Below are 11711 nucleotides of genomic sequence, written 5' to 3' on the forward strand. Positions count from 1 at the left end.
GAACCAGAAAGATGCTATGTGCATTGGCAGTAGGACCTTTTTATGTATTAAAGTGAATTATAAATAACACAATAAACACAGTGCATAGATTGAACCATCGAAAACAAATTACTCAAACATATAACACTATTGCAACATAACAAAAAAAATACATAAAGTGCAAAACTGCAGCATCCAACTCAAGAACAACTAAACTATCCATTTTTTCTCAGATAATTTCCTTCAGTTATTACTACTACCGTGTTATTTTCTCATAGTGGCTTTATTTTTGGCCTATTTATGTTTATGCATCATTCTTTGACTTAATGGGGACCACAGCATCATACAGCTGTGCACATACATCTGCTGATGCATCTGGACACATCTTCAGTGATGTTCCTGGAATCATCGAGTGTTTCGGGTCTTTCAACATCATACACCCTCTTCCAGGTGACTCAGCCGGGGCTGATCAGACCCCAGCTTGTGTCCAGATGGCTAGCTACTTATGACCCCATGGCTCTCCTCTTTTGAGCCACAGCCATCTTGAAGCCCTCTCCCCCGCATTGGTGGTACTGCGGATGGCTCTCCTCTTCCTCTCTCCCTCGATACCTAAATTGTTGAAGACTCTGGCTAAAGAACGGGCAGCGAATCCCCTGCATCCAACCTCCACTGGGAGACACCTCGCTCTCCACCCAGCCTGCTGACATTTGCTGACCAGTCCTGTGTACATGGAGAGCTTCCTTTCAAAGGCCTCTTCCAAGTGATCTTCCCATGGGACTGTCAGCTCCAACAGCGCAGTTTGCTTGGTGGACTCAGACACAAGAACAATGTCTGGTCGCAAGGTGGTTGCTGCGATATGGTTGGGGAACTTCAGCTGCCGTTCAAGGTCCACCAACAGTTGCCAGTCCCGTGCAGAGGTGAGGATGCCTGCAGATGTTCTCCTGGTGGGTTTTGGCTGCTCCCCAGCTCTGACAAAGGCGATGGTCTGCTTGGAGGGTCAGAACCGCTTCGCCCACTCAAGTCCTGCGCTGATGGCTTCAAGATCATGATCATGCCTCCATCGGTACCGTCCCTCTCCAAGTGCCTTTGTGCAGCAGCTGAGGATGTGCTCCAGGGTTCCTCGCTTGGAGCACAGTGGGCATGCTGGTGACTCTGCTTTGCCCCATGTGTGCAGATTTGATGGGCTTGGAAGTTCATCATACACTGCCTGGATGAGAAATTTGATGCGGTGTGGCTCGGCTTACCAAAGCTCAGCCCAGGTCACTTTTCTCTCAACAGTATTTTCCCATCTAGTCCAAGCCCCCTGTTGCTTCATTCCCACCGCCTTGCAGGTTCTTGTCTCCTCCACTGCTACTCTCACCTCCTCCTGAACTAGGTGGTGCCTTTCCTTCCCTCTGATGGTGTTCATTTGGAGAGTTGGAAAGGATCCTAGCCCAGCTCAACCTTGTGTGACCACTCCTACCAGCCTCTTGTGACACAGCCTTGCCTCTGCTTCCTGAACAGCTTCCTGTGCCCTCCACTTCCTGCCAGTCCTCACTTGGATCCCTGCTTTGGCCACCTTCGGATCACTTGAGGTCCTGTACTGTACCACTTCTCTGGCTCTTGTTACCTTGAATTCCTCCTCCAAGGATTTGAAGGGTAGTTGCAGTTTGTTGTGGTGTCCGTAGAGTGCAATGCTGCTCAGGCTCTTTGGCAGCCCCAGCCATCTCCTGAGGTGGTTGCTGACCCTCCTCTCTAAGGTCACGACTGTCGTGATCGGAACTGCATAGACGAGGAGGGGCCACAGGATTCTGGGAAGAATGCCATGCTGATACACTCAGGCTTTGAATTTCCCAGGTAGGCCAGACTTGTCCACAGCCTTCAGCCAGCTATCCAACTCGGTGCAGGTCGACTGGATGAATGTTGTGTCCCTGTCCCTGTGAGAGCTGTCAAAAACCTTCCCTAAGCTCTTGACTGGCTTCTCTGCGATGGTTGGGATGGCTGTGCCTGAAATCTTGAACCAGAACTTGTCCTCCACCTTCCCTTTCCTCAGCACCATAGATCTAGATTTGGCTGGTTTGAAATGCATCCGGGCCTACTCCACCAGCTTTTCGAGACCCCGCAGAATCCACCGGCAGCCTGGGACTGATTCTGTGGTGATTGTGAGGTCACCCATGAACGCCCTGATGGGTGGTTGCCGTTGAGCGGGAATTCATTCTGGGCCCTCTGCACCCCGGTTCAGCAGACTTAGTGAGCATGTTCATAGCTAGGGAGAACAGTGTCACAGAGATAGTGCACCCTGTGATGATGCCGATCTCCACCTTGTGCCAGCTTGATGTAATTGCTCCTGAAGAGACCCTCATCCTGAAGTTGCTGTAGTAATCAGCAATGAGGTCTCTGATTCTGCTGGGGACGTGATGTTTGGTCAGTGTTAGCTGCACCAGCTTGTGTGGAATGGAGCCATATGCATTTGCCAGGTCGAGCCACAACACTGACAGATTGCCCTTGTTCTCTCTGGCCTCCCTGATGAGCTGTGTCACCACACCTGTGTGCTCCAGACAGCCTGGCATCCCTGAAATACCACCCTTCTGGACTGAAGTGTCGATGTAGGTATTCTTTGCCAGGTAGGTGCACAGCCGCTTGGATTACGGCGCTGAAGAAGACCTCTGCCTTGACGCACAGCAGGGAGATGATGCGGAACTGGTCTATCTGGGTGGAGTTTTCCTCCTTCAGGATCCACACCCCTTCAGCCACTCTCCACTGTTCTGGGATCTTCCCCCTTCTTCAGAAGACTCGCAGGATCTTCCACAGACGCAGCAGGAGTTTGGGACTGTTCTTGTACACTTTGTACGAGGTGCTACTTGGTCCTGGTGCAGAGCTTGCCCTTGCTTTGCGGACTACCTCTCTGACTTCCTTTAGCTGCAGCTCCGACATGTCGAACTGCACATACAGATTAATAGCTTATATTGCGATTTAATTTGGATGATATAATAGGCTATCAAATGTAGACTGTGCTTCTTCGTTCAAGAGCCTTACTTATTCAGCACATACACACCTCTCTTCACACATCTCTCTTTCTGGATGAATATGTACACAGATTTATTTAATAATTAATTCGCTTAGTAATCCATTTTTTTTTGCATTTGATGAGAACCCATAACACTTCAAAGTAGTTTATCCAGTCTATTCAAGGCCACATACATCATAACAAGCAGCGATACAACCAGAGCCTCCTGTTCATGCTCCCTACACACAGGAGGGAGTCAGACATTCTTGCTAGATTGGCTCAAGTCTAATTCATTATTATTATTTTATAATTCTAATGGTTAAGTCTATTAGGCTAATATTATTACCAAAGTCAGATGTCATAGGGTTGTCTATCACTCACAATAAAAAGATAAATCACCTGAAAGAGCTGACTCATACGCAAACAACCCACCATTAGATAAAACGCCTTCTCATCCAACCTGACCTGTGAAGCACCCGAAAGTCAGTCTGTACTGTGCATGTCTGCACTGTGAGTGCAAAACAGTCAAGCGCAGCATTAAAGTGAATGAGGAAGATCAGACTTTTGAAGGCAAATTCAAAATTACAAGGGCAATTTGAAAATCCATTAACGATCATTATGTTCTGTATGAAAAGCAGATCGAAATCTAACTTATTTGCACTAAGGTCAATTCGCAGTAAATCATTTTATATCTTCTCCAAAATATATAGTATATTTAGAGCCAAGGCCTAGAAATGAATGTTATTTCATGTTATTACTCTCATAATTAAATTGTCACCACCAATGGAACAAAATTATTTTTAGTAATTAATTAAATTGAATCATAAATGCTTGCGTCGCTGAGCATTCTGTATACTTCTACATCTCCAGAACCTTCATCCTCGGATGCTTTGAAGCGCTTGTGCATCATCTGTCTGGAACAAAGCATTCAGATCATTACTGAGAGCACCCTGCTCCTTACCCCTGCAGCCAACAGCACTAAAGATGATAAAGATTATGACGTCAGGCCCTCAGTAGCCTCTACCTTACTTGAAATGAAGGGACTAAAAATGGCCAGAGCTGTGCTCTTCTGTCTCTACCTCATCAGCGACACACCAGCTAAGTGATGGTTTCCTACTTACTGATAACATGCAGGCTTTTGATCTGGGCTGTGACGGCTGTAGGTTTAGACATCTTGAGTGATTCAGCTCAGCTTAACCTCCTCAGAAAACAGCCTCTGGTAATTCTGAGGACCTGTGCGATCCCAAATCCCAAAGAAGGAAAGATGGTGTGGCACTGGTCCTGGACCATGATGAAAAGTCAGGATTCTATTGAGCCCATGATGGATACCACGGCAATGCTCAGAGATAACATGAGAACTAGAGGAAAACAGGGGTAGCTGAAACCCAATGCTTCAAAACAATTATTACTCTCAACCATTTACTTTACTAATTAATCAATACCAATAGATAAACCTAATTAGTCAACTTTAGATTACATCATTTATACTACAGAGACATTTTCTTAAATTTCTACATATTCTTTGATATCTATGCCTTTATTCAAGGAACATCAACAACATAAACAACTAATTATGCTCTGCACAAACTTGTTACTATATTAACTGTTCACCAGAAACCACAAATCTTGCGAAGTTTGCTTGCATTAAAAAAAAAAAAAATAGATCTCATGAAATTGAACCCTGTCTTGTTTACATTCTGGAAACATTATAACGAGGCAAGATTTCAGCCTCTCTTGTTTAAGCTCAGTAGCCACTGGTCACAGTGCCTGGTCTGCAGAAGAGCCCAAGTGCATGGACCAGGATGGACTGCTCGCTGATGTAGGACAGTCTCATGAAAACTAATCCAAGAACTGAATTATTTTGCAATGATCATCTGCCTATGTGTCACTCTCAATATGTTTCTATATACACATACACATCTCATACATGTTGAATAAAAGATAGATGGACAAATGTAAAAAGTATACTTCTGATAATAAACATCCTAAACCTTGCCTTCCAACGTGTCCTATTTATAGTAGGGAGCCATTTATTAATGTGACCTTGGAGTGCCTGCAGCTCGCCCCATTTTTTACTGCAACACTCATCTTTTACATAACAAATGTGTCAAGAGCACTACAATGCGTATTTTACTTAGTTAGGAGAAACCAATCTCAGTAGGTTAACTTTGCTTGATGCAGGATGCACACAGGTTTGTATATATCTGTATTTATATATCAACAATATATAAGCTGTACTGAGAGGCCGTGTGATACACATCTGACCAATAAAGGCAGAATTTATTTTTACTCCTATACAAATTGAACTGAACTGAACACAAGTAGCTGGGCATTGAGGTAGCTTAAGTGTCACAACAATGAAAAAAAAAAACATGGTCATGATTCGATGGTGCTGCTGTAATATTGGGATGCGTTTACCGCAAGTAGCAAATCATTTAAGAAGAGTTATACCTTTTTTAGGACAGATCCCTGCGAAAATCATGACCCGTGCCTTTGAGGGGTTCTCTTGTTGGAAATGATCCCCTTCCATTATTAATAATAGGCCTCTCTCTCTACAAAATCTCAAACGCAGTCTTCTAATGCACTCTCAAATGGCTCTCCTCTGACAAAAACCCACAAATTGTGGGATGTATGAGCCATATACATCTAGAAGATTTTGGGTGAGAAAGGAAGGAGCTGATCTGGAATCAGAAGTTTTGCAGAAATACACAGGAATTCCATATTTTTCCATGTACACCCAAATAGAGGTTCATACGAGAGTGAAGAACGTCTGATCCCAGATCTGTCAGAACGGACACATGATCAGGTAATGGTCGAGCAGCCGTTGGTATCCGACACCACCAACAATGACCTGTGACATAAGGAAGCTTATGTCACATGATCTGAAGCAAGCCTCGGGGTAGTACTTTGAAACAGCAGTGATTTGAAAGCTTGACAGTGTCGACACGTGAGTATGGAATGTAACATCCCTACTTTCAATGGTTGCAGATAACTTTTGTGGAGGTTTTGTGTTGTTTCCTAATTTCTTGCAAGTTTGCAAATCCTTTGTTTTCATTGTGTTAAAAAAATGATTAGAATGATACACTCCTTGATAGGTCTCTTCAGAACACAGACAAACCCCCCATTAACATTCTAGTCTCTAATGCCAGCATTTCTGCCTCTAGGACCTGGCAGGGTGCCACACTTGGTTTGGACTTCTTATGCCAGTTGCGCACAAAGAAGGACTTGGGCACCCTCCAAGAACAGGGAAACACTTCTCAGCTCCAGTCTCAAGTCTGACAGTCTTTTTCTCAGCCTGGAACAAACTGATGACGGTACCATGGTGCAGACAGTCCAGGGGAATGTGTTCTATCCATCATCCACATCTACATACACAAGATAGAATAACATTCAAATGTTGCATTTTATTTTTTACTGTAGTTCCAAGTACAATGTAACAGTGTGTATGTAAACTGTAGTTACAATTTACCCATATGAGGTATCAGGGTAACTTGATGGAAACAGGCCAAAATCTGCTTATTGCTCAAAATGAGATAGTTGTGGTGTTATTGTTAGCAAGGATAAAGAAAGCTCTCTCTCAAAGAAATCTAGGGAAACAAGCTTCAGGAGAGGCAGAATGAATGTACCATGTCTCCTTTTCTTGCTTTTACCCCTGTCCCCTAGGTCCAGAATGCTATCACCTCATTAGGCCAGGAGGTATACCAAGCCTGCTGAACAGTGTGCCTATCAGGAAGATGCTGGAAAAGGAGTGCAGTACAGTCTGAACACATTTGGATTGTCATAAGCTAACCCTGTATGGTCCATTTCAGGTACAAGGACTTGAGGTTATACTGACATCAAGGGGGGGGGAGGTGTCCAAAAAAGTATTGTTACTCTTTTGTATCTGCACCTGTAAACCATTGCAAGTACCAGAAAAAAAAAACAAAAAAACAATGCACCCACAGTCTGTGGAAAGTGTCTGCAACAACAGTGCACTATCTGGGTCATGCATATTTAAATTGTTACCTACATAAATTTCAGGGTCAAAATAACAATTTTTTATGCTAATTGCGCTCAATACAGGGGATGTCCGATTCAGAAATTCCCACTTGCAAAAAGCATGGATTTTTTTCCCCAAGATGACCTGGAACTTGGCAGTAATGCAGGTCTTCCATAAAAGTGTATCCCTCTTCGAGTTAAGAGACAGAATTATTCATATAAGCTCAGTTACATAATGCTTGACAAGAAAGACAAGATTGAACCTGCCCCTGTAATTTTCTACTATAATTTGAGTTTTTCCATTGTACAGAAACACAGACAGCTCCAATAACCAATAATTTAGTGAATCAGAAGGTAATGACAAGAATATTACACTACAGCTGCAAATACTAAACGGCACAAATGACTATTTTTTGTGAACCTTCCCCTCACTGTTTGGCCTGCTGCTTAGCAGTCTGACACTTAGAGAAGAAAACCTCCAGTGGGAAATTTGTTTTCCCGTTTCCCTGTTTGGTTATTGCATTAACATCAAAAACCATAACTGTGTGGAAGCTACCTTTAATAACAATCACTTAAATGTTCTGGAACTTATCATATATAGCTTATGTCTTAAATGAGAAAATCATTAAATAGAAATTTGAGTTATTTGCACCTTGGAGTCTTGGAACCCATTTACATTCTTTCATTTTTTCCATCGTTGTATCATGAACTATATTGCACATAGATTTTTTTTTATCAAAATGTGCACTATTATAAAATGAAAATGTATCATTTTGGCTTCATTAGCTGGTTATGACAACTTTTCATTTCCAGTCCATAAAGTGTGCTGTCTATTAATGGTGATCCCACAATTTCTCATCAGAGCATGCCTGTATAATTGAAAAAAATGTGAGGTTTTTGTCAATTAAGTACTCACAGCAGTAATACATTTGTCCTGTAAAATTTAGTGCCATCATTTGCTTGAATCGGTCTTTTCTGAATGGGGAAACATGGTAATAATGGGGTGTGCCTGTACAGTGAGAACTGGCAAGTGTAATTGGAACATCAATTACTAAACTTACTTCAGAATTTGTGTTGAAGAATAACAACTGACAAGTAGGAATCTGACAAATGAGAAGGTGCCAGGACCAGAGACAGTGGATGCACTGGATCCAGTTAACAGTTATCCTTAAATTTAAAGTGCAACTAAATTAAAGGCAAACATTTTTCCTTTATAGAGGTGCAAGTTCACTTTGTGATAACAGAGCTCACCTGAGAAAACAAACACTTGCTAACCTATAACACAGTGCATTTGAGTGAAGTGCCACAAAAAAGTATGAACATTTCCCCTCCCAGATAGAAGTACATAGATGAATTTAGAATCAATAACAGAACAAGCAACTGATATTAAATAAGTTATTTCAGTAGCCAATTTAACTGAAATTCTAACACCTAACTTTAGCTAGTACCAAAAACAGAATAAGAAAGCAAGCTCATTAGCGAGCTAATCTAGCCTACCTAAATTCACAGCAAGCTGTCCAACATGCCCTTTAAGACAATATACCATTGTATGAGTATGTGTGTGCCCTGTGACAGATTGATAACCTGTCCAAGGTGTATTCCTGCCTCTCGTGCAATTCACACTGGGATAGGCTCCAGCACCCCCCGCCACCCTGACCAGGATAAGCAGGTATAGATAACTAATGTATGCTATGGATACTCTTCTTCTGCCACTTGATCACGTACAAGAAAAATCTTGGATCTGGTTTATGCTGTACAGCCTATTCTGTCTGGTATCGTATTGTTGACAGTCCATACACACAGACTAGTTCTTGACTAGCACCCATGCAATTGTGTGTGTGTGTGTGGCCTCACCTCACCAAAAAAATGTACAGGTGGAGTTACGTAGCTATTGATAGAAACTGTATCCCTGGCTGAAATAAAAGGAATGCTCATTACAGACTGGATATATAATTTAAATCTGTATTTGTTTGTATTAAAGTACAAATCTGTTATGCTCACCATCTTTCACCACAGTACTTTCAGACTTGAAAGTATAATTTAAAGTTAACTCAAGGGTCTGACACGGTGGTCCTTGAAAACTGCAGGGCATGCTGGGTTTACATAGTTACTCAGCACTTGATTGATAAATGCTGTTGATTACAGAGTTAACTCATCTCACCTGGAGTCTTGGGTCTGAAGAAATAGCTGATTTTAAGGTCAAAACAAAGACTGCACACCCTGGAATAAGTGCAGTGAAAATGAAGGGGTGCTGCTATATATTATATGAAAATGGTATGGCACTTGGCAAATGCCTTGACTGACTGACCACACTGTCACTGATGAACATGTATCTGGGTGTTCCTCTGAGTAGCCTGGGAGGCTTTCTGCCAGCCTAACATACAATCACACAAAATAGATTCATTTTCCCTGCTGATAATAGAAATGGATGAATAACTTGTATAATAAAAATTGAGTTACATTAAAATGCCTTGTCAATATTGTTACATCCCAAAAGCCAGCCCGAGTTCTAATAACCAGGGACTACAATGAACAGAAACACAAATGCCACAAACCCTACACACAATAACAAAGATAATTTATTTTATATTAATGTTTGTAATCTTAACTAAAAAGAAAGAGCACATTACCATGTGTAGGTCAACAGGAGAGTTCAGGCACAAAAGACCACAGCTAGGCTACTTCTCATCTAAAAGAAAGCACAATTTTAAAACTTCACTACCAGGGCAAAGTAAAATAAACTTCTTCCTACTCTGGCCTAATTATCTAAAAATGTGTTAAAACAAGAAAAAAAAAACTGCCTGACCACTTGCAACCTACAACAGAAGTGCCAACACAAAACAAACAGAAAACAAAACATGGTAGCTGCAAATTGTAATACAAGGAAAGAAAAAGGGTCTTGAAAAGAATCTCAGTTAAAAAGGATTCTCTAAAAGCCATTTGAAATTCTTTTGGCTTTTTCCACTTGTCTGTGAGATGGACACAGGTGTGCATCTGCATCATCAGGCAATCAAGCCCTCAATCAGCTCCACCTGCTGGACTGTGACAGGCATTCAGCAAATTCACAAAACAAGGGAACACAAAAATACAATAAACTTCATGCCTCTTCAGTTTAAGAAAACTAAATTGGGAGTTCTTATTCCCTCCCCTTTATAATTCACATTTTTTTCTATTGAATAGCAAATAAAAAATTGTTTGGATAGGAGGAGGGATTTCAGAACTTAACTTTAATAAAACAAACAAAACAAAGCCTGCAGGGCGTGACAATCGTTTACACAAGTAATATAGACTTGCAATGATCAGCCAAGGCTAACCGCTAGTGCCTTAGGGCAGGTGAAACAGCATAGATGTGTTTTAAAAAACACAACACCTTCAAAATAACTAGGCTTCCCAGCATAGTTGAACGCAAAAATAAAAGCTGCAGACTCATGGGAAGATAAGAAATCAATCTGGATCTCTTCTTTAAGGGTGGGTAACTGCCTTAATGGCACATACGGTCACTTGCTAGTGTAGATACGAACTAACTACTAGAAACCCTACTACAGCAAAGTCTGTAGTAGGCTACTTATAAAACGCATCCATCCTGAATTTTCTACATTCTGTTAAATAATAGTGTTACTTTCTGATATAAAATAAGCTCTTGACTGAAAACAAAAACAGCTGAGCATCCCAGCACTTTATATTAAAACCAAGCCCTGCTACCTCAACCGCCTTTCTCAGTCACAGCCTCTCCTCTACATAAGCAGCACATTCAAATATAGCATAGTTGACCGTTTAAGGCACTGCACAGTGGGCGCACGCAGTCCTGTAGCATGCTCCCAAACATGATATAGGCTTTGGTTCAAAGATGTATGACCCAGTCATCAACCTTGATATACTACTTTCCACCTCTTTTAATGCCAACATGAAAGGTGTTCTCTCACCCTCATTGGACAAGAGGAAATGCAACACAGCTGCTCTCAATGACCAGCAATTTCCAAGACAGCGATCAAGAGCTGATTTACATAGCCCTATAATCAAGTCTCGAGTCAATGGTATCTCGAACTGAGTGAGCCACAAAACCAAAATAATGAATTTGAGAAGAAATAATCAAACACTGTCTATATTATACAGCTCAAACCCCCATTCAGATTTATTTAAAAAAAACTATTTGGAGTTCAGTGGTTGTGCTAACAATAGTTTGTTGTTAGCACACCCGCTGAATGGGGTGGACACGGTGGCACGGTGGTTAGCACTGTCGCCTCACAGCAAGAAGGCCGTGGGTTCGAATCTCGGCTTGGGGCCTTTCTGTGCGGAGTTTGCATGTTCTCCCTGTGGGTTTACTCCGGGTACTCTGGTTTTCTCCCACACTCAAAGACATGCATGTTAGGCACGCACTCCTGCAGTTGCCCTTGACCAAGGCACTGGCCTCAGAACTGGAGTTGGTCCCTGGGTGCTGCACTGTTGCTGCCCACTGCTCCTGAGTAACTAGGATGGGTCAAAATGCAGAGGACAAATTACCCCACGGGGTTGTATAAAGTATATCTTATCTTATACTAATGTTCTGGTTGTTGCTAATACCAGTAAAATTAAAAGGGAAAACTTTATTGGTTGACAGATGAACAAGATTAATGACAAAAAAAGTAAAAGATGTAACAAACTGATATAAATTTAAATAAAATTCATAACAATGAAAAGATCTTGTTTTGTGTTACCGACCTGCCAAAAAAGCATGGTGCTGGCACAACCCCTTTCAAGATCGCTGAAAGTGCATTGAAGGTGTCCTACT

The 11711-nt window shown here is 41.9% G+C and overlaps 1 long non-coding RNA gene and 1 pseudogene across 2 annotated transcripts; both read right to left on the minus strand.

Annotated features, from left to right (window-relative positions):
- Positions 1-478: 478 nt before the first annotated feature.
- On the minus strand, positions 479-2900 carry LOC135251942 (uncharacterized; annotated as a pseudogene).
- Positions 2901-5913: 3013 nt separating this feature from the next.
- Positions 5914-10797, minus strand: LOC135250976 (uncharacterized). 2 transcript variants are annotated; one of them, XR_010329053.1, is made up of 3 exons: positions 10646-10797; positions 9574-9632; positions 5914-6330 (listed from the first exon to the last, which is right to left on the minus strand). It is a non-coding gene; the product is annotated as an uncharacterized LOC135250976 (long non-coding RNA). The 2 variants fall into 2 exon arrangements; XR_010329052.1 differs by lacking the exon at positions 5914-6330 and adding an exon at positions 7710-7812.
- Between the last annotated feature and the right edge of the window lie 914 nt (positions 10798-11711).

This window comes from Anguilla rostrata, chromosome 3 (genome assembly GCF_018555375.3).
Source record: "Anguilla rostrata isolate EN2019 chromosome 3, ASM1855537v3, whole genome shotgun sequence".
Taxonomy (NCBI): domain Eukaryota; kingdom Metazoa; phylum Chordata; class Actinopteri; order Anguilliformes; family Anguillidae; genus Anguilla; species Anguilla rostrata.